This window comes from Hippopotamus amphibius, chromosome 12, assembly GCF_030028045.1.
Source record: "Hippopotamus amphibius kiboko isolate mHipAmp2 chromosome 12, mHipAmp2.hap2, whole genome shotgun sequence".
In the NCBI taxonomy this organism is placed as follows: Eukaryota; Metazoa; Chordata; class Mammalia; order Artiodactyla; family Hippopotamidae; genus Hippopotamus; species Hippopotamus amphibius.
In genome coordinates this window covers 5,508,221-5,531,915 of record NC_080197.1, presented here as the reverse complement: position 1 = coordinate 5,531,915, position 23,695 = coordinate 5,508,221, and the positions used below count along the sequence as shown (strand labels likewise).

Below are 23,695 nucleotides of genomic sequence, written 5' to 3'. Positions count from 1 at the left end.
CCTTTTGGGGGCTTATGGACAAGATGGCGGCCTGACGGCCCACGTGGGTGGAGACAGGAGAGGCAAAAGGCCAGGTGAGGAGAAGAGAAACACAAGGCTGCTGGTCCTAGCCATTCCAATCACACCCCGGCCCTGTTACACAGGCCCCAGGCTGTGAGGTGGAGCAGGGCCTGGGGACCCCCGACCCAGGGCTGGGCCTCTGCCCACCTGGTGGTCAAGGCACTGTGAAAGCCCCCTCCACCTGCCTTCATCCATCGATGCCTTCCTTCAACAAAGTTTTGCTGAGAACTTCCTGGGTGTCAGGCAGGGTGGGCTTCACGGGCATGTGACGTGGTAGGTGCCCAGGCCTCCAGGCTGGGAAGGGCCTCACGCTTGGCTTCATGCTCTGCCGTTGCCAGCTTGCACCTCTTCATGGTCTGTGAACAAAGGGTCCCACTTTCATTCTGCACTGGGCCCTGCAAGTTATGTGTTCCATCCTGGGGCCAACCACAGCGCTGGGCTGGAGGGGACAGCAAGTGAGCTCACGTGGCGGCCTCCACCACGAAGCTGGCGTTCAGGCCCGGGAGACAAAGCAGGAACCTTACACAAGGTTTGGGGGTGGGCGGGGAGGCCGTGCTCGGCCACCGGTTCTCAGGCAGGACGCTGCGCGCTCACCTGCTGGAGCCGGGCTGAACAAGGCACGCAGGAGGGTCAGCCTGTGACCGGTGCCAGGAGAGAATAAACAGGGAGAGGTGGAGGCAGGTGCGAAGGGGATCTCCCGGGGGAGATGCCATTGGCCTGAGTCCTGGAAGGATGAGAAAGAGACGCTTTCCCAGGGAGAGGCAACCCAGGCAGAGGGAACCGCAAACACAGCTCAGGCCCTGCAGAGCGAGAAGCAGCCAGAGTTGCTCTGTCTCCCCGGAGCTGCCTGTGCCCCCGAGACCGGTCTTGCCGGGGCAAAGCCACTGCTACTGCTGTGCCACCTCCAACGCCAGCTGAGATGAAGGAGCTTGTTTCCTTCAAAGTCTGAAACACTACTCCTCTGCAGCAGCCTTCTCTGCTTTTTAATTCGCTGTCAACTCTTTTGGGGGGGATTTTAACAAGCAAGTGAGGCTAGGGTTGGGGGCCGCAGGAATTGGTGCTACCCGTCTACATCTGAAAACAACTGATTGTTCGGCGTCTGCCCTGTCCCCCCTTGGCCAGGGGAAGGCCCAGAAGCAAGGATTATGGTTTACCCTCTGTGCATCTCACCTGAGCCTGGCACACAGCAGGCGCTCAGTAAGTACCTGTTGAATAAACAGCAATAGGCACAGCCAGTACCTAAAGAGCGTAGTGGATTGAGGGCTGACTGCGCAGGCACCAGGCTAAGGCATCTCTCGGAGCCCTCACCCCGCCCCCCACCCCCTTGCTCCGGGATGCCATCTTTTCTCCTGTGAGATGGAGACAATATGCTCTCCATATCTGAGACCCGGAAGAGAATAGGTTCCCTCTGAACTCCCATCAGCCCCTACGTAGCCTTATCTTTCCTGTGATCCATGCTGGGGGAGGGGGTGCTCTTTATTTTCCCTGCTTCCTCCCTTAAAGGAATCCCCAAGACTGCACCAGGCCCCCAGGGTATGCTTGCTTGACTGGTGAATGAATGAATGAAGGCACGCAGGCTGGGAGCACATGAGATGCTGGTTTGAGAGCCGAGGCCACCAGCAAAGGCTTCAAGGTTGTTTGGAGAAAGTCTTGAGGGGACTTCCCTGGTGGTCCAGTGGTTAAGAATCTGCCTTCCAATGCAGGGGACATGGGTTCGATCCCTGGTCGGGGAACTGAGATCCCACATGCCACAGAGCAACGACTGAGCCTGTGCACCACGACTAGAGAGAAGCCGCACTCTGAAACAAAGAGCCCACAGCACCGCAACTAAAGATCCCTCGTGCTGCAACTAAGACCCGACACAGCCAAGAAAGAAAGAGAGAGAGAGAAAAAGGAAGGAAGGAAGGGAGAAAGAAAGATAAAATCTTGGGCGGGAGCTGGCAGCCTGGTTTTGCACCTCAGCCCTGCCACTTGCAGTCATGTACATACCAGGGATTTAACCTCCCTGTGCCTCAGTTCCCCCATCTGTATAATGGGGGGACTTATAGCGCCTGTCTCCTAGCGTTGCTGGGAGGATTCAGAAGTTAACTCAGTTCATGCAAAGAACTTCGCAAGGTGCCTGGGGCACAGAGAAAGCATTTGATAGATGTTAGTTACCATCTGGTTGAAAAGGAAAATACGTTAACAGGAAAGCCTCCTAAGCTTAAAAATAACAACTCAACTTTTCATGATGGTCTGCTTTTTGGCCAAGCCGAGGAAAGCAAATATATCCTGATGAGGAGAGATCCAGGGCAGGGTCGAGAGCAGGAGAGCAGGAGAGAGCAGGGCAGAGCAGGAGAGTGGAGCAGAGATGAAAGGGGAATCCCCGCATTCCGGGCCTCTCCTTGTCCCCCAGCCGCCGCCCCCATGCCATCCAGGGCCCAGGAACTTCCCTGGGGCCTATCTCATTTCCCCAGCAGACAGCCCCCAGCCACCCACCCCCAGCTGTGGTTCCCCAAGCCGGGGCACCCAGCGCTGGACTCCTGGGCGTAACCCGATCTCCCCAGTCTGCTCCACATCGGGGCCAGCTTCTCCAGGATGAAAGATGGCCTGGAAATGTGAGGGGTGTTATGGTGTCTGGCCAGCCCCGGCCGAGGGTCCACACCCCTCGCTCGCCGGCCTCCCAGCACTGGGTAAGGAGTTTTCATTTCATACATCATCAGTCACATCTTGCCGAAGCGATTTTGACCACGTCAGCATATGTCTCAAAAGCAATAAAGAAAAGAAAAGAATTCCGCTGACACGCACAGTCAGCGGGAGGTAGGGACCTCAACTTCATGGGCAGAACTCTTACACCATCTGCCCTGGACGAAGCTCAGCAGGCCTAGGGGTTCCCTGGGGGCACCCCGCACCGCCGAGGGAGCCTGGGGCTGCTCCCTCTGTCCACCCGCATGGCCAAGGCCTGATGACCTGGGCCTCAGACCCCAGGAGGGAATAGGAGGACAAAGCCTCCTCAAGCACAGGCTTTAAAATCCTTGTGGGCAAAGAGATCTACCCTGGAGAGGAAATGATTTTAGCACACCTGGAATTCAATGTTGCTTTCCATGCAAATCCCTCCCTGTGCTGGAGAGAGACTCCGGCTTGCTCACGCTGGGACTTTGCACGATTTTTTAAACAGAGGAGTACAATTTCTATCCATCTTAAATACACATGGTGGCCGCCACTAATCCAAATGGAAAACACAGACATCAGAAGGACACATACACACACACACACACACCCCCCTCCAAAGAAAGCGGATGCCCAAGGTGGGATTTCTAGGGTCTCCCAAACAGCTAGTGGGAAGCTGCGGTTTTGTTTATTACTAGCTTGGCTGTAACTTCTTCCTCGACTGGAGGAAATCTGATTTCATTTTGAGAACTTACTATTCTCAGTTCAGCTTTACAGGGAGCCCTTTCCTCCCTCCCAGACGTGAGAAAGAGTGGCGGACAAGTCCAGAGCTTTCCCTCCCACCAGGCACCTGCTAAGCCCTGCACTGCCTTAGCCCACGTCACCCTCCGGCACAGAGGGGTCTATCCTGCCTCTCAGACCACAGGAAGGAGACCGAGACCCTGAGAGTGCCTGTCCCATGTCACACGGCTCAGCTGTGACAGAACCCTTATCCAAAGCCACATCCATCTACACAGACTGGGCCCCTCACCACCGGGTGGTTTAGCGATCTGGGAGGAGATCTTTCCCCCCTGCTTGATCCTAGAGCAACACTTCTCCATCCGGCTGCGCACACACCCCTGGGGAGCTGTCAAAATGCATGTTCCCACACAGGCGGCCCCGGGGGGAGCCAATGCTGCCGGTCTGAGGACCTGACGCGGAGGAGCCCAGCTCTACATTTCTGAAGTTACAATGAACTTTCCCCTAATTCCGCTAAAGGGGACCATGAGCACAGGCAAGATGACAGGTGGTGGGGACCCCGGGCCCAGATGCAGTAGGGGAGGGGTAGGACCAGGGTGAACCAGAAACCACGTTACCATGGGTGATGCCATCCAGGAATTTGATTCCCGTGTGACCAGACAGTTACAATTTTCAAGAGAAGCTGGAAATTTGGGTTCGTATGTGACAACTCTCAGTGTGCATTCCTTGGCAACGAATTCCATTTGTTTTTGAACTGTGAGACCCAAGAAACCCATCTACCAGTCAGATTTGAGAATGCAGTCTGCCCCTGGCCTTATAAAGGGCTGTGCTGGTTTTGGAGGACTAACCCAGCCTTCCTCTCACCCCCAAGCCAAAGGACCACCAAGGTTGGGGCATTTCTAAGCAACTCCACTTAATTCCTGGTTCCAAGAACACTAAGTGAGGGAGAAAAGACAGACCCTGCCACACCCTCGCCCCCAGGCAAAGTCAGACCTTCACCCTCCCAGAGTCTGCTTCCAGCTGACACTCCTGCTCTTACTGATTTTCTGATAAACTCACCCTCCAAACCCAGGTCAGAAAACTCACCCAGAAACATCACAACCCAGAATTCTTTCTTTAGGAGCAAGAGTGTTGGTCCTTGTTGCTTCCAACCATCTCCCTCCTACCAGCTACATCGGAAGCCTTTCTTACGTTTGAGAGCTCTCCATCTTGGGAAGCAGACCCTCCCCCCCCCACCCCCACATAGGAGCTGAGCATCCCGAGATGCACTATCCCAGCCTGCTTTGCAGCCAGAGCATTGGCCTGTGGCCAAGTCTCAGCCAGAGCCATCCATCGCAGAGCAGTTGAGGACCACGTTCCCAGCTGCAGCACCCCCAAGCCTGGTTCTCCAGCAGCTGAATCTTTTGGTAAGGAAGCTTTTCACAGATACCCAACACTGAAAACAGAAACAGAGCTTCTCTGGTTCAACAGAGCAAGAAAGGGGCTAGGATTGCTAAACTTAGCAAATAAAAATATAGGATGCCCAGTTAAATTTGAATTTCAGATAAACAAGGATCATTTTTAGTATAAGCATGTCCTATGTGTTATTTGGGACATACTTACACTGGAAGTTTCTTTCTTTTGCTTATTGAAAAAGATATTTGATAGTGTCAGCCACTGCGCACTGAGTTTCCAGTCAGTTACAACCAAAGTCCTGCTGACATGCTGTTCATTTTCTTTGTCCTGAAGATAGAGAAACTGAGACTCAGAGGAAAACTGTGGGGCCCAAAGTCTTACAGTGAGTCAGGGCAGAGCTGGGATTGAACTGGGGCTCCTGGCTCCCAGGGTCCCAGGAGCTCTTCATTGCTCCGCGCCATGCTTCTCTCTGCCTCTGTTTCTCTTTCCATCTCTTCCCTCCCTCACTGTCTTTCTGACCTTTTCTTTTTTTTTTAATTATCCTTTCTTCTACTTTGGGTTTTATCTTTATTGCCTCCCCCTCCCCTAGGCACAGCCTCACTCTAAATAGGTTAGTCCTGACTAATGTAAAAAGATAATTTGGGGGGACTTCCCTGGTGGCGCAGTGGTTACAAATCTGCCTGCCAATGCAAGGGACACAGGTTCGAGCCCTCGTCCGGGAAGATCCCACATGCCGCGGACCAACTAAGCCCCTGTGCCACAGCTACTGACCCTATGCTCTAGAGCCCGTGAGCCACAACTACTGAGCCCACGTGCTGCAACTGCTGAAGCCCGTGTGCCTACAGCCCTTGCCCTGCAACAAGAGAAGCCACTGCAATGAGAAGCCTGCACACTGCAATGAAGAGTAGCCCCTGCTCGCCGCAACTAGAGAAAGTTTGTGTGCAGCAACGAAGACCCAAATAAATAAATAAATTTTTTTTAAAAGATAATTTGGGAAGATTAATGGATTTCAGCTCATCTTTCGCACCATGCAAAGACTAATGAGAGTTACATTAATGACAAAGCTCTCAGGTGTTGAGCACATTACAGATTCTCTCTCTCTCTCTCTCTTTTTCTTTGGCCACCCCGCACTTCACGTGGGATCTTAGTTCCCCCAACTGTGATCGCACCCGCGCCCTCTGCAGTGGAAGCGCCGAGTCTTAACCACTGGACCGCCAGGGAAGTCCTATTACAGATTATCTTGAATCGCTAATAGCCCTGAAATTAGATGCTGCATGTCCCATTTCGCAGATGAAGATACGGAGGCACAGACGTTAAAGAACTTGGCCACGACCACATGGCTCATGAAGGCCAAAGCCAGCATTTGAATCCTGGGCAGCCTGATTCTGACTCCCCTGCTTCCCCCAGCCACGCCTCTCCATAAAGCCAGCCCACACGATGACGGGCCTCTGCGTAAGGGTGCCAGCTTTAGCAAATAAAAATATACGTCACCCAGTTAGATTTCAATTTCAGATACACATGATGAATTTTTAAATATATGTCCCAAATTGTGTGGGACATACTTATACTAAAACTTAGTCATTGTGCACCTGAGATTCAAATTTAACTACACATTCTGTATTTTATACCTGCCAGTTCTACCCTAAGGGGCTCTTGTGGGTAAAGCGAGAAGCATCAGTTGTGTCCTCGGTTCTGCCTTGTAGTAAAATGCCCACCTCAGGGCCTTTGCACTTACTGTACCGCCTGCCTGGAAGGCTCATCTGCCAACATCCACTGGGCTCCCTCCGTTACCTCCTTCAAGTCTCTGCTCAAATGCCATTTCACCATTGACGCCTTCCCCACACAACCTACCAGAAATCGCAGTGTCTGCCCACTCCTGCCTTCCTCTCCTCCTCTCCATCTTTCTTCTCTACAATACTTACCGCCACCTGAAATGTTATGTAGTCACGTGTTTACTGTTTCTCTCCCCCACTGGAATGTGGGCACGGATTTTGGCCTGACTTGTTCAGTAGAGCCCAGGAGAGCTCTAGTGAACTGTCTCGGGTACAGCTGGCGCTCCCAAATGCCTGCTGAGTAAATGAACGCACTCCCTGAGAGCAACCCTTGGTTTCCGTCTGGAACACGCCTGACTCAGAATCAGGAGCTGGGATGGGCACAGGCACCCTGTCCCCGAGGCAACATCCTTAATGTCACCTTACAGCCCAGCATCGTGGGGGAAGTCAGGTGACAAAACGACCTCAACAGTGGCTGCAGATTAGAAAAGCCACATGTTCAAGTATTTACCTGTGGTTTCCCTTTCTCATCCAAGGGCTCATGCGCCCAGATAACTGAGCCCCAGAGACACGAACCCTAAAAGCCAACTTTCCCCAGTGTTCCGAGTGTGTGCAAGCTGCCCACCTCAAGCAGCACTTCCATGTCAGATGGAAGGAAAACACTCTTACAGATGTCCTTATCCACAACAGCTAAGCAGTTTAGGTTTCCAGGTATATTATCTGCATGACCACATTTAATTGTCACAGCTCTTTCAAAATCAGTATTTCGAAATCAGCCCTTTTTACAGATGAGGAAACTGAGGTTCAGAGAGAGAGTGAGCAGTTTTCCCAGGGTTTCACAACCAGAAAGCAATGGAATCAAATATGAACTCAGACAGCCTGATATCCAGCTCTGAGCCCATTTCCTCATCTGTAAAACAGGTGTAATAACAGTACCACCTGGCTGGGATGTTGTGTGAAGTACCTGCAGGGGCCCCGAGTGCCCCCCACAGGCAACCCTGGCCCTTTCTTCAGCCGGAGATGATTAGGCTAGAGGAGGCCAGCTAAGGGCCACCATTCCAGGTTGGCCAGGGCGATCAAGGACACGGCTCTTAGTAAGACACTAGCCAGGCTTATCAGGTTCACTCTCTTGCGCATTCAAAGTAGAAAATTTCACAAAAATGAGGCTTATCGTGAGAAAATGGGAGTGAGTCCAGGTCAGGAGGTAGAAAGTGAAGGGAACATAGCCACGATGAGCTGTGGGCAAGCCAGCATCATGAAGGAGCTCAGGTCCACCGCGTCCAGAAGTACAGACTGTGCGTTACATTCCCTTGGATCACCATTCCCATCCTTGTCTGAGAGTGGTGGCCTCCAGACTTGTGCAGTGCACACCCGAGTGACTGTACCTGATAGCCCTAGGATTTTATTTTTCATGACCCATTCGCCACATGTATATTTAGTTCCTACCATGCACAGTCTCTGAGGTAGCGGCAGTGGAAAGACATTCAAAGTTTCTTCTATTCTAGTTGGGGGAGAGAGACAAGAAACAAGAGTGAGTGACAGGTTCCAAAGAGGAAAATACAGCCAGGAGAGAGTCTGAGAGTAACAGGAGAGGGGAGACCTCTCTGAAAAGGAGACGTCTGAGAAGCCAGGCATGAGACACACAGGGAATGGGTGTTCCTGGTAGAGGCAACAACAAGTGCGAAGGCCCCGAGGTGAGTCCCAAGAGCATGTGGGCTGCGTGACTCCAGAAATAACTTCTAACTCCAGCTTTTCCTGGGATCTGATGGTTCCCTGTGCCGAGATCCCCGGACACCAGTGTCTTTAAGATACTAATACATTCCTTGGGTTGGCTTAAGCGGGTGCCTAATTCTTAAAGCCAAAAGAACGCAGCCCAAACTCAGCCCTTGATCCCAAGCAGAGTTCACACCCAGTGTTGCTGGGGGCTCATCCACTTCTCCCGGCCTGAAGCTCAGCATCCTCACCAGCCAGACCCTGCCCAGCCGCGTCTGAAGACTGTGCTCCCAGTAAGCGCTCTGCAGTTGCAAAGCCAGGAAGCGTGACGTTCCCAGACATCAAAGAGGTTACCAAGATTGCAGCCACCTCAGAGCCAGACCTTTCCCTGCAGCTGCTGTTTAGATACTGAGTCTGACATTTTTTCTTCAGGGCTGGAAAGGGTAGAAGCTACCGATGCCTCCAGCCACTGCCCACCCCCGCCGTAATCTGTGGCTCCCACGTCCCTCCATGTCTCTGGCACTATGGCCCTGATTTTGTTTTTATGGGGTAATATTCTTTGATTCCCAAATGCCTTGTGGGAATTTGCTGGGGCCGGGAGGTAGGAGCCCGAGAAACAAAAGGACGATTTACAGTGGTTCAAAAGCATCATTATAACCAGAAAACTTAATTTACAGACTTCCGGTTTTTTCATTTCCATTTTTTAAAGAGGGAAAAAAAAAATCAATGGAGTGTGGCCACACTGAATCCCCCTTGCTTGGAGGTTAGTTCAAGGCATCTGTGTCTTCAGAAAGCCTTCTTGGCATTAAGCAATAAACAGGCCAAGCAGATAAAACCATCCTGTGTTTAAAAAGCTGGTCTGTCTCCGAGGCAGAATTTTTATAGATAAAACAACGGAATGTGACTCAGAGAAGTCATCTTGTAAAAATGGTCCCATGTGGACACAGATCTCCTCACTCAGGAAGTGAACCCTACAAGAGGCAGGGAGGTTTGGGGGGATTTAGATAATTCTCTACTTCTGTCTTCAAGAAGCTACCTCGAAGCCCCATTGCCCAGATAAGTTTTTATGTTGCAAATATTACCTCCATGCCTCTGCTGTCTCTCACCTGGAATGCCCCATCCCTTTCTCCCTGGTCATCAAAATGGCAAAAGGAATTTCTGGTCAAGTAAGTTTAAGCAATGATGAGCTCAAGAAAGATAAACAGGTTTCTTCAGTGCTGGCCTCCTCAGTCTTGATTTAGAGTGCAGAGTTTCCCTGAGCTGTTACATTAAGTTGGGGGTCTACCAAGTGCTAGTGGTATCAGCCCAAATCCAAGCAGAGCTGCTAAAAGAGAGCTCTGTCCCGTCTGTGCTGGGCCCGGGGCTCACGGTGCTTTCTTCTCTGCACCTTTGTTTCCCTCCGTCTCTCTCTTTTGATTCAGCATCTGTCTGAATGTTCATTACTTCCCACCACAGACAGGCTTCCTCTGCATGGCAGGGGTCTCAGCCACAGTGTTTGCTGGCGACCCTGGGGGCAGGGCTGTCCCACTCCCAGGAGAGGACGTTCAGGCCTTGGCTCACCTCGTGGACCAGGAAATGGAGCACCTGGATTTCCTGACCTGGGTCACCTGACTGCCCCTGGGTCAGCGTGGGGATCAAGGCACCGAAAGCCTCATCAGAGACCCAAGCCCTGCCGCCGGCCAGGAGCAGCAACTCCAAAACAAGGGGATGCTGTCACCAGAAAAAGCGGGGAAGGGACACCGGGTGGGTGAAAATGAAACAGCAGATACCAGCACCAGCTTTTTTTTTTTTTTTCCCAGCACCAGCTTTGATCAAAGAATCCCCTTTCTGGTCAAGCATCCAGCTGAACTGAGGTTTTGCAGGCAGACCGACAGACAGACACCCTGGGAACCAGAATTATCACTGCCATGTGGTCTCTCCATCCTCCAAATCCCACCCAGGCTTGACTGCTGGCAGGCCATTAGCAGCGGACACCTCATGCCCATTGGTTTCTGAGGTCCCAGAGGGCACACTATACACCGTTGTTTTATACTTCCTGTGTCTAACCTGGGACTCTGCACAGTCAGGGCTCAATAAACACCTGCTTGACAGAGGAGCTGCAGAGCCCCCGCAACTTTTCTATCACAGCCTAACTCACCCTGCTTCAGCTCAGCTCTTGACCTCATGCCCACCTCCCTCACTAAAACCTGCCTTGCTCTCCAGTGACAGTGCCTGGCACATGGAAGGAGAAGCTAATTAGGGGTGGATGTCATTTGCCAGCAGTTGTTTTGTGTGTTGGTTAGCTTTTCCCTGTCCTGTTCCTACCTTGCACCTTAAACTCTTTTCTTCTTCTTCTTTAAGAGCAAGGGTTCATCCTGCTGGGGGTCCACCCTGTTTTCATGCAATAAATATTCACGGAGCTAACTCTGTGCCCAGCAGGCACTCCCCAAGAGTGGTGGGGACAGGGGTGAACAACACGGACCAAGTACAACTCCTGACTTGTGGAGCTTCTATCGTAACAGAGCTGTCAGACAGGAGACCCAGTGAAGCAGAGCGTGGGCTCAGAGAGAGACAAGAGTGCTACTTTAGCGACAGTAGTCAGGTAAACCTTCCTGGAAGAGATGTGTCTGACTAGAGCCTACTGGAGGCAGTGGGCAGGGGGCTGCTCACCTCCGCACAGAAAAGAATTCTAGGTCAAGGGAACAGAAAGTGCAAAGGCCCTGAGGCAAGACATGCTTATGTATTTAAGGAACAGCCACAGGTCCCTGTGGCTGGAGCATTACGGAACAAAGTTGGAGGGCAATCTTTGGCTAATGGTCAGCAAGGAACTGTGTCCTGCCAACAACCACATTAGCTTGGAAGCAGATCTATCCACAGTGGAGCCTTCAGATGAGAACTCAGCCCTGGCCAATACCTTTACTGCAGTTTCATGAAGGACCCAGCTAGGCTAACAGAGACTCCTGACCCACAGAAACTAAGACATAATAAGCATGTGTTGTTTTAAGTCACTAAGTTTGTAAGAATGCTAAACTGATTGGATTCTGAATTCTTTTTTGACGGTAGATCAGCAGGTTTTCCAGATGGGCTGGATGTAGAGCCTGAGGGAAAGAGAGACTAAAGATGATGACAAGGTTTTGGGCCTGAATTTCCAGGTAAAGCATGGTGCTGTGGACCGAGGTGGGGAACAGGGGAGGAAGAGGAGGTTGGCGGCGGAGGACCCTGTGAGGAACTATGCTTACTAGACTTAAAAAGGTACTGCACAGAAGGTGATGCATTTGGGATGTGTTTGGCTGTAGGGAAACCCTAGCTGGTATCTTAAATAATAAAGCTATTATACGATCTCAAATAACAACAGGTAAGGAGGAAAATGGTTTTAGAATTGGCTCCGAAATTCAACAGCATCACCGAGGACTCAGGCTGTCTATCTTCCTTCTCTGCCCTCCGTATTGGGTTGGCTTTGCTTTCTCTGCCTTAAGGTCACAAATGGCTGCCACAGCTCCAGGTTTTATGCCCTCACAGAACCTGCTCCAAAAATAGAAGGGAGTGGGCATGGGAACCTCTCCTCTGCCCCTCTCTTATTCTACTGGGGATGAAGATTTTCCCAGAAGTCCCCAGTGGACCGCTCTTTCATCCCATGGGTCAGAGCAGGTCACATGACCACACCTAGCACAAGGGAGGCTGGGAAAGTAAGTACCAGGTTTAGCTCCTCCGCTATTGGAAGAAGCAGGTGGAGAGGGGCTGCTGGATGGACAAATAACAGTGACGCCGTGGGAGTGTATTATTCAGGGCTCTCCAGAGAAACAGAGCCAATATTTATGGAGATTTATTATAGGAATTGGCTCATGCAATGATGGAGGTCAAAAAGCCCCCCAATCTACCCTCTGCAAGCTAGAGAAACAGGAGCCCTGCTGGTGTAATTCAGTCCGCGTCTGAAGGCCTGAGAACCAGGAGTGCGGATGTCCGAGGGCAGGAAATGGATGTCCCAGATCAGGCAGAGAGAGTGAGCTGGCCTTGCCTCCAGTTTTCACTCAATGCAGACCCTCACTGGATCACATGATGCCCACCCCCAGTGGTGAGGGTGCTCTTTACTCAGTCAACCGATGCAAATACTCATCTCTTCCAGAAACACTCCTACAGACACACCCAGGAATAATGTTTAACCAGCTGCTTGGGCATCTTTTAGCCCAGTCAAGTTGACACTTCGAATGAACCATTATATGGGGCAAGAAGGCTCCCTGCCTCCAAGCCTCTACAAGCATGTGGTGGGTGAGTTGCAGGTACCAGTACCCAGGGGCACAGGCATGATTCAGACAGAGGTCAACTATGTCTTTGGGGAAAGGAGAGAAACAGGTACAATTATGACAGCATGAAAAATACAAAGGCATTGTTCTTTCCACTTCTGTACCCAACCTCCTAACTGCTCACTGAATTAAAATGGAAAAAAGGCATTAAAATTGATTCCATGCCAAAACACGTCACCTTACCACCCTACGCATCATTTAAGGTGCCCAAGAGGTCAAAGATTTAACTTCTGACATTGCCAACACTGAATATCACTTACTTATTAAATACTCACTATGTGTATAGAACTGGACTGGTAGGATTGTGTGTAGTTATATTAACAGAAACCTGCCCATAATGGCTTGACCAAAAGCAGGTGTGTTTTTTTTCCCATACAAGAAGAGTACAAGTAGGAAGTCCAAGGCTGATGCAGCTTCTCAGGAAACACCACAAGGACCTTCCTCCTCTTAAGCATCCTGAGCTGCTGTTGGAAGCCTGTGGTTTGCTTTCTCATGGTTTCAGTGTGCTCCAGGTTGCCCAGCTCCAGCCATCACATCAGTCTTCCAGGCAGGATGAATGGAATAAGGAGGGGGACAAGGGGAAACAACAGCCTTTCCTGATAGTAACATACCTGATCCTCACATCTCATCAGCCAGCACAGGGCCACACAGGCATCCTTAGCTGCAACAGAGGCTGATCAGTGGGTATTTTTAATGGACATCATGTTCATTCTGGTGGAAAGGAAGGAGAGGAGAAGGGACACAGGGTCAGAACCACAGCATCTGCCTCAGTGCATCACGGGCCTAGCTCATCTTCTCCTCCCTAGTCTTTGTGAGGTGCAGACTGTGCATGCAGCCTAGGGACCAGGTCAGGGTCAGCAAACTATGGCCCACAGGCCACGTGCGGTGGCATATGTTAGTTAATAAAGCTGTACTGGAACACAGCTACGCCAGTTGTTTACATATCTTCTATGGCTGTTTTCGTGCTACAACAGTAGAGTTGAGTAGCTGGGACAGAGACCATATGGTCTGCAGAGCCCCAAATTTTTACTATCTGACACTTTACAGAAAACGCTGACTGACTCCTGCATGAAATCCTTGTTTCTCAACATGTGGTTGGTGGGCCGGCAGCACCGGCAACCCTGGGAGCAGAACTTCAGGCCCCCCCAGGCCTGCTGCTCAGAACCTGCCACCTGCTGACGGCGGCGCCTGCACAGTTTCCGAGTCTCCATCCTCCCCTCTGTGACACGGGGAGACTTTTTTCTCTCATTTACCTCCCCACGTTGCCAGGAAGAGTCAGCGAGATAAGCCATGGAAAGTGCCCGTCCTATGCTGATCACTTAAGAAATGGTGACTAACCCCAGGCGCTGGCCTCAGGACGGCCTCATAACCCCCACTGCCCCAGAAGGGCTCTCAGGAATTCCTCGGGGGATAAAGAAAGACGGGGGCCTGGACTCTGGGGCTGCTGGGCACCAGGAGAGACACATCGGTGACATCAACCTGGCACTGAATTCCCTGCGGGGCGTTTATTCAACATCACACAGAGATGTTACCCCCAGCCGTTCCCGTGTCACTTTGGGGCTCGTTCTTCAGTGTTTGCACCGGAGGGTCCTCCTCAGGCTTTAACAGGCACATTTTCCCCCCATTTGTTCCTCTGACTCCTTTTGTTCAGATCTGCTCATGAGCCGGAATGAAAACGGTCCTGAGCTGCATTAGGCCCTGCCCAGCAAGAATAGCCCACAACCCCACGAGCTGACCATTCTAGAAAAATCTGGATGGGGAATCTCAAGGTCAGATAAGATGAACTTCTGAACCTGATCTCTCTAGAAATTTCATCTTTGCCAATACAGAAAAAACAGAATTAAAAACTAATTTTAGAAAACAAAAGAATAGGTAGCATTGAGCTCCTTTCATGTCCCAGAAAGCTGGCCAGAAAAATTCCCATCCCCCATGACACACTAGCAGCTCCACTTTGGGGCAGTTCTCCCTGTTTCCGGAAGGTTCTGAAGGCTTACCACAAATGCCCCTACCTGTTTGGAGCAGAAAATGACTGTACACAGAGCTTCCAGGTCAGGAATTTAAAATCAACCCAAAGACACTCCCTTTCACACGCTTCTGCCTCCGAATACTCTTTCACAGTCAAGTTCCACACTGTTCCTCACAGACAGGATGGGCACCCAAGCCAGGAATTCTTTCAGGCGCTCTGTCTGCATAAATATGATCACCTTGAGCTTGGGCAGGAAAAGGAGCGCTCCAGTTACCGGGGCTCTCGAAGGCTTTTAATAGGAAACATTTGTGCCAAATAAAAAGGCTTCTCCTTGTGTTTTGCTTTCGTTGTAAATTATCTGCTCCAAGCATCCATCCAGAAACCTCTGCGGAGGGCGAGCTCCGAGGCATGGCTGGATCCAGATTTGTGGCTTAGTGCAGATAGATTTTCAGCTGCCGCATCCAAACTGCAACCAGGGGGACAATAAGAACAGAACTTCTTTTGTTCAGATTAAACTGTTTTTAATGGTCCCTTCTAGGCCGGGCCTTAGTGGAAGTCTCAACAAGGCCACTCATTGAGCCGTCCTTGAAAGAGCCAAGTGGGGCAGAGCACGAGGGAACCGTCGGGAGGGGCTGACGGCCCTTTGCTCGGCCTTGGTGGTCCTGCCGCAAAGCAGCACTGGGCTGTTTTATTTGTTGTCTAAAATGGAAAAGGGAAGGGGCTGGTGTGAGGCGGACTGTCCGTGCCTGCAATGTGTTAGGGACTCAAACACGCGGGGGACACACACACGCAGTACCATCAAATGTCATCCCAGAGGGACAGGGGTTCCCAAAAGCTGAAAACCCAGGAGCTGGGAGAGCCCATGTACTAAGTGGAACGTGTGTTCCCCTGGCCCCAGAACTCGGACTGCACTGGGGGAGCCACATTCTGACCACTGTGCTCTCATCTGGAGACCTCGGGAGGCCCTTTGGTTCCTGCAGGATCCCATACAGAGGGAAGACACAGGCTGAAATGTACCGGCCACTCGCAGGACACGACGTGCTGCCTGCTCAACTCCCCGTGAAAACCTGAGGTCCACCTGCGTGTCCTCTGAGGGTCTCCCACGCAGACCTGAAGGACGCTGTCTATGTAACAACAGGGACAAGAAACAAAAGGTGTGATTTATTCCTCTGAGAAAGTTTCCCCTCTTAATTATACATGTGCAAGTGACATTTTAAATGTGCTTCTTTGTTCTTTCGAAAGAACACACTTTGGTTCCCCTACATCAGTGAAGTCTGGATCAGTCGTCCTCAGCCAAGAGTGAAGATTCTGCCCCCAGGGGACAGGTGTCAATGTCTAGGGACATTTTTAGCTGTTCACAACTGCAGAGGGTGCTACTGGCATCTGGTAAGCAGAGGCCAGGGATGCTGCTCACCATCCTTCAGAGCACGGGTCAGCCCCACGACAGAGAAGGATCCGACCCAAAGGTCCACAGTACCCAGGCTGAGAAACCCTGGGCCAGGAGAAAGTGACCCAGACCCACAGCCAAGATTGGAAGGATCCGGACCCTCAATTAGTGAAAAGTTAGGAAAGATGGAATTGCTTTCTGACTTGGGGCGGGGGGGACACAATTTCTCCCTCCCAAATGCATCAGAACAGCAAGGCGGACTGCTGCTCTTTGAAGCAAGGGCTTTGGGGTTAGTCTTTATTTGGCACTAAATCATCTTCAATTGCATGGGGAAATGGAATACAATTCAAGTTATATTACTAATCAATCTTTCAGTGGAATAAATCATGTGGAATGAGAGTCTATTAAATCTGTAAGTAATTAAAGGTCATGCAGACTTTGTGTGGAAAATTCTGGACTTTCATCAAGTTTCCCTCAGGCTCACTCCCTCCCAAAAAACACACCTGCTCCTCTCACAGGGGACTGTCCGACGGCAAACCACGCTTATCATGTGACATACTGACTTATTCATCCCGTCCCTTTTGCTCCAAGAAGTAATGGGAAGAGGCTGATATCAGAGAACGTTGAACAGAGAAGATGGTGAAACTTAGGATCCAAATCCCGAGGTTTGAGTCTCTGCCCGGCCAGCTGTGTGACCTTGAGCTGCGGGCCCCCTCCTCCGAACCTTGGGTTTTCTCATCTGTAAAAGGGGAATAAAAATAACTCCTTTCTCCTAGGGTTCTTACCAAGATTACAATGAGATCATGGATATAAGCTGCGCAGCACACTCCCCAGCCCCTGGGAAGAGGCCAGGAGATGCTGGCTATCTTTCTGGTCCCACTTTGTCCTTCTGCAGGTCCAGGGAAGCCTGGAGAAATGAGGTCCCCCCTGTATTCCTGGGCACCCCCACTTCTCTACATCCACATAATTATATTGGCCATTAGGACATTTGTGACTTGGAATCTGCCTTCCCCTGGAGAACGTAAGCTGTATGAGAACAGAGCAGGTCTGCCGCAGTGCCAGGCACAGGCACAGAGTAAGCACTCGATAAATGCTTGTGAAATCAATGAATGCTGGAGGACACTTGACCAATGTCAAGAGTCTGAACCTCTAGTCCTTTCTCTGTAAGTTACTAGCTGTGGACTTGGAATAACAAAAACAACAGCCTTCTCTTTCTCTCTTGCACACTTAGTCTATCAGCAGGTGCTGCCCCCTCTACCTTCAAGGTATATTCTGACTCCCCCCACTCCTCCCACCTCTGCCCGGATGGTGGCCCTGGCCTCCTCCAGGAGCCCAAGCTACAGTTCACAGTTGCTCCACCTTTCTGGCCGCCCTGCCACTCTCGGTCCATTCCTGATGTCACAGCCGTCCTGGCTCCCTCCAGTATCAGCACCCAGACCACCCATCAGAAGAGCCGCTTCTGCTCTGCAGCGTCACAAATTGAGGGTCATGCCCCTGGGTTAGTCACTGAAAATTCGTTTTAGTTAAGCTTCTTCATGAATCTGATGACACTGAGTCACAAAATGAGGCAACTTCTGGGGCTTCCCTGGCGTCACGGGGATTAAGAATCCGCCCACCAATGCAGGGGACACAGGTTCAAGCCCTGGGCCGGAAGATCACACACAACGCGGAGCAATGAAGCCTGCAAGCCACAACTACTGAGCCCACGTGCCACAACTACTGAGCACGTGTGCCTAGAGCCTGTGCTCCATAGAAGAGAAGCCACCACAATGCAATGAAGAGTAGCCCCTGCTCGCCACAACTAGAGAAAGCCTGTGCGCAGCAATGGAGACCCAATGCAGCCAATAAATAAATTAATATTTTAAAAAATGAGACAACTCCTTCACACTATCCCCCTTGGTTTCAAAACTTTCTTGGTTTCTCCCTCCCTCCCCGCCACACAAGGACTACTTTCTTGGCGACTAGAGGTCTTGGGGGTTCTCTCTGTGGTCCCCATGTAATTTTTCCTTTTATGGGTGCCTTTGAGGGTGGTAGCCAAGCACAGACTGACTGAAATCTGAGCTTCGTCTTGCATCAAGGTCCAACCCAGCACTCTCTTTTAATTTCATTTTAGCTATTACAGACAACAATAACCAAGGCATTATGTATTTTGCTTTTTTTTATTAGTTTACATTTTCTGATGCATTGAGTGAACCAACTCCCCAGGAGTTGGATCCAACTCTGAATTCCATTAGCAACTTTCATCTTTAGGAACAGATTGCAGCACTCCTGCTATTCCACACCACGGGTGACCATGTGGCCAGCCAGGAATCAAAAGTTCCTCATCCCTCACCCTTTCATCCTCTCTCTCCTCAAGCCACATGTCTCCATGAGCCAGGGCTGTTCTAACAAATCCCACTTCTGACACCAGCTGTATGCTCTGTTTCTACTCCCAACACTCCTGACACCAAATGTGTGTGTGCATTTTTTCCTACACCAACCAATCCTCCAACTCTCAGGACACCAACTGGGGATCCTACAATTCAATTCAATCCTATCACTAATGACCTGGAGTTAGACCCCACAGGTTAGGGGCTCAGTCCCAAAAGACTAACCTGACATTAGACATCAACCACAAGTCCTGGACCTCCTGCACTTCTGACCAGCCAGCTGTAAACTGGGGGTTCCCATGACCCCTCTCCTCAGATTCAATAATTTGTTATAGCTGCTCACAGAACTCAAGGACACGCTACTTACATTTCCTCGTCTATTATAAAGAATATTATAAAGAATAAAAATGAACAGCCAGATGAAGAGGTACATAAGGCAAGGGTGGGAAGGGTCAAACCAGGAGCTTCTGTTCCCATGGAGCTGGAGTGCTCCATCCTCCCAGCGTGCGGATGTGTGCACTAACCTGGATGCTCCCTGAAGAGCATCAGTGAGGGTTTTTTATGGAAGTTTCATCACATAAGCATCATCAATTGTTAACTCAATCCCAAGCCCCTCTCCCTTCCCGAGATTAGGGGGGTAGGGTTGAAAGTCCCAAGCTTCTAATCAAGATCCAGTCTTTCCGGTGACCAGTCTCCACCATGAAGCTATTTAGGGATTTGCCAAGAGTCACCTCATTAGAGCAAAAGATGTTCCTATCACAAAATTCCAAAGGATTTAGAAGCTCTGTGTCAGGAACCAGAGCCAAAGACCAAATACTGTAACAAAACATGCTCCTATCACCCCTGTTACTCAGAAAATTCCAAAGGTTTTAAGAGTTTCCCATTATACGATAGCCTCTGCACCCCACCCCTTATCTTCCTTCCCGTTATTACCAGTATCTGTCATGCTTCTTACTCATCTGCTGTATGTTGTCTTTCTCTCTCATGGGAGCAGGGACTTCACCTTCCTTATCACTGTATTCCTAACGCCTAGAACAGTGCCTGGCCCATTTAAAAAACTCCATAAATATTTATTGAATGAATATAAAGATTTTTTAAAAATAACTGATAATTGATTGATTACTGATGAAGAGCTGCAGTTCGGAGAGCAGACTGCTCAAGTGCAAATTCTGGCTGCTCTGCAGTCCGCTGAATGTCCTACGGTATGTGATTCTGGCCACATGAGCCTCGCTTTCCTCATTCATAAAATAAGGAACAGTCACATCCATCCTTGGGGTTGTTGCAAGGATTCAGCAGTGTCCACCGTACATACTGACTTAGCCCAGTGCCGGCATCTCAGAGACGTGCAGTGACTATTTGTGGAATGACAACGCCTTGTATCAGAACAACAATTAACCACTTTCAAAACACTCCCATGCTCTTTCCATTTTAACCTTATGGAATTACTGATATTTTGCCATTTCTGACCTACAAAAAAAAAAAATAGAGTTCAGTCTAAACACGTAGGCAGAACAAATATATTATGATCCTGTTTTGTACATAAGTAAAATCATAGTCAAGCAAAAGCCAGGGACCTTTCCCCAGGCCACACCACTGGGAAACGCTGGAGCCAGTCTGAATTCAGAACTTCCGCTGAGGGTTGTGACTGGGACCCTTTGTGCCTTTAGAAGGAGTTGGCATATGGTGCCAAAAGAACTTCAGAATCCCTTTGTTCTCTCCTGGGTGCGAGAAAAGAGGCAACAGCCAGAACAGAGGTGCTGGCAAGAGGTGGGCACAACAGGGGGAGGGCCTGGCAGGGACCACGCCCCAGCTGAGTGGGAAATGAACTCATTCCACGATTAGGAAGAGATGTTCCTCCCCCAGACCGGAGAGAGCCCCGTCCTCTCAGCGCATCACATGGTTTCCTTTCTGCTCTTCCCCGTCCCACCCCCATCCCTCCTCCCTCCCTCTTTCCTTCCTTCCTCCCCTTCTTTCCTTCCTTCTTTCCCTTCTTCATTTTTTAATTAAACAATGACGGGATTCCTTTCCAGCGGTTTCACAAGAGGTGAAATCACTTAGCAACCTTAATTATTTTCAACTTAATAACTTCCTGGGGTAGGGGGAGAGGCCAAGCCCCTGGTGGGTGAAATGCCTTGCTGGGTAAGCTGCTCAGAGGCCAGCTCTGGAGCAAATGAAGCATTTGACCAAATACTTCTCATATTTTCCTTCTCCCCGGTAAGCGCCTTTGTTTGGAGTGAACCTTTTACTCTCCATGATAAACATGAGTGACTACAGTTGACTGCAATTTTTTCAGCTGGCTCTAGCTTCAAAGGTTTGCAGGTTCTGAATTCCAGGCTTTTAAATTACTTCTTTTTTTTTTTCTTTTTGCTCTCAGACACACCTATAGTAGATAGTAGAAATATGAATTTCATCTTCAAATAAAAGAGAAATAGGGAGGCGTGTTTTGGGGAGTTGTTATCAGTGGGGTCAGATCGGCTTGAACAGTTTCCAGTGATGGAAATCCTGTAGATCATTGCAACCCTCTGAGCAATGACAGGGGATGGGCGTGGGCACATATTGCCAGAGTCCAGCCCACCACTGCCAATAATCACAGAAAACATGTGCTGAGCCCTGACCATGAGCCCCTTGTGGAGATATAAAGTCATTGAGCTTCAAACCACCCTAGGAGGTAGGTGCCAGGATTACCAATCAAGAAGCTGAGGCACAGAGAAGTTAAGCCACTTATCCTGGGTCACACAGCTCCATAATGAAGCTAAACCCAAAAGCGCTTTGCTCTAAAGCCGGCCTGCCTCCCCAAAGTAACTCCTTGTACCAAAGGACTAACACTCTATGAGCAAACAGCTATAAATCAAGACTAATAAAATACCTACTTTGAAGTGCTGCCACGGTGATTCAGTGAGATAAAGGGCATGATAGATTCTGGTACGTGAGTCCTTAAGAAACATTTGCCCATTTCCTGCCTCTCCCAGCTGGCAGGACACACTTTTAAATACCAAAGACAAAGATTCAGACAGATTAGGGTTCAAACTGGGCACTCATCCTTTCCTGGCCATGTGATTTTGGGTGAGTCCCTTAACTCTTTCTGAGCCTCAACGATCCTCATCTGGAAAATGGAGCTAATGACAGTGCAGACCTCATGGGACTGGGGTGAGAATCAGGGAGGAAGATGGAGCGGTACTCAATAAATATCCGTAATTTTTAAAAAACAGTAACATGCTGGCAGAACTCCAGAGAGGGGCTGATCCTAGAGCACACTGGCCAGATGGTGTTTTTGATGGACCAGGAATTTCATGAAACAGCCTGAATATACCCCCGAAGTTCCCTTACTCAGCATCCACTTGAGCCAGGCGCTGTCCTATGCTCCGCCCATGAACTGACTCAAGAGCTTTGCTGTGATTCTTTCATTGAACCCTGGCAACAACCCTGGAACTAGGTCCAGGTGGCAGCTCCATTTTACAGGCAAGGAAACTGAGGCTCAGAGAGAAGTGACTTCTTCAAGATTGCACCGTGAGGGTGGGGCGGCGTGAGAGTTTAAACCCAGGCCAGTCCACAGCACCCCTCCCACTGCCCACCCCCAGCGACTGGTCACTCCACTGTATCACTATCCGCCACGTTTCCATTCATCAAAGGTTCAGGATCCACTATTCTGTGTCAGCTGCTGAGTGACCTGACTCCAGCATCAGATAGGACAGTCGTGACATCCTTACCTGAGCCCTCCCCTCTGCTGTTTAAAAATGATTCAATAACGAACAGATTTGGGGGAAATCTATGGGATTCTTTTTATAGCTACTTCCTTCCCAATACAGCTTGTGGCGTTGCTGCCAGAGGTGAACACGGGTCAGGGTTCTTAAAAAAACCCAAATCCCACAAAGCAGCTGGCGTGAGACCTGTACAGATACAGCCCCACTCCCCACCCCAAGCAGAGTAGAAGAAAATCCCTGAATTCCTGGAGCCCCTCCACTCCTTGCCCCAAGAGAGCAGGGCTGGTGAGATCTTCCAACCTCCTAGCTGGTGTCAGGAGACCAGGCCGTTCTTTGTCATGTTAATGAATCATGTTAACAGGGTGTTGTAATAGAAACATTCATCACCTTTTGTGCAACAAGGCTTTCCTTTTTTGTTCGACTTAAATGGTTAAGTAGGTAATAAACGCCTATCAGCTCCACTACTACAGGCTGGTAATCCCTCCATACCATAAATCATCCCGAAGATTATTATTGTCCTGATAAATTAACACTTGGAGGAAACCTTTAAGCCAGGGTTTGGGGCTGTCTGTCCAAAGGAGCACGGAAGAAGAGCTGGGTTTTCTCTGAGACGCTGATCTGCTGACCAGTGCGGGTCTGAGGAGAGGAGGCCCCCACTCCTGCCAACCACGGCTGTGAGGCCAGCCCAGCGATGGTCACGTCTTGCTCCCTGCAAGCCCCGCCCCCTCTGTCAGTTACAAAAGGCCCTACGATGTGCCAGGCACTTTGCTAGGCCTGAGACAACAGAGAGAAGGAACCAGATGGAACGGGTTCCAAGGCAGCCGGCAAGGATGCCCAGTGACCCAGAGCCACTTAATCCTGCAGGGCTGGCAGCAGGAAGGGGCTGGGCAGGGGCCTGGTGCAGGGGTCCTCCTTGAGGTGGTGACGTTCCTCTAAGAGGCTGGGTGGTTCTGGTACATTGCTGTGGCCAGGCTCGGACCTGTTTCCTGGAACTCCCTTCTTGGAGGTGACTGGGTAGCGGGTTGCATTCACTTCCTAGAGCTGTTATAACAAAGCACCCAAAACGCAGACGGCTTAAAATGACAGGAATTTATTCTCTCACAGTTCTGAAGGCTGGAAGTCCAAAATCAAGGCATCAAATCAGGGCCAAAGCCTTTAGGAGGCCAGCCTTCCTGGCCTCTCCCGGCTTCCGCAGCACGTGCTCCTGGCTTGTGGCTGGTCCCTTCCGCCTCTGCCTCCATCTTCACATTATCTTCCTTCTGTGTACGTGTGTCCACCTGCTCTCTCCCTTCAAGGACCCCAGCCCTCCTGGACTAGGAGCCCACCCTACTCCGGCAGGACTTCATCTTATTACCACGACTAATTAGTAAATAGGATCTGCATGGACCCCATCTCCAAATGAGGTGAAGGGCTGAGACCCTGGGGGTTTGGACTTCAGCATCTCTTTTGGGGGGGACACAATTCGACCCATAACAGGGAGCTGCCATTGACCCCCCTTCTCCTGACTCCTCCTTCAGCTCCGCCAACTCCCGGGCCAGGCGAGTGTTCAGCTCCTTGGTGAAGGTGCCAGCTGTGGCAGGACACCCCCATCACCGTGGTTGGAGGGGATGAGAACCAACACGGGTCCCAGCCCGTCCTGGAGGCCTCCAGCTCATGCTTGTGGGC

The 23,695-nt window shown here is 50.4% G+C and overlaps 1 long non-coding RNA gene across 1 annotated transcript in view; it reads right to left on the bottom strand.

Annotated features, from left to right (window-relative positions):
* Nucleotides 1-251: 251 nt before the first annotated feature.
* LOC130833276 (uncharacterized) overlaps nt 252-23,695 on the bottom strand; it is a 50,345-nt gene continuing 26,901 nt past the window's right edge. The window contains exon 4 of the long non-coding RNA XR_009048445.1: nt 252-416. This is a non-coding gene — a long non-coding RNA (uncharacterized LOC130833276). The remainder of the gene's footprint in view (nt 417-23,695) is intronic.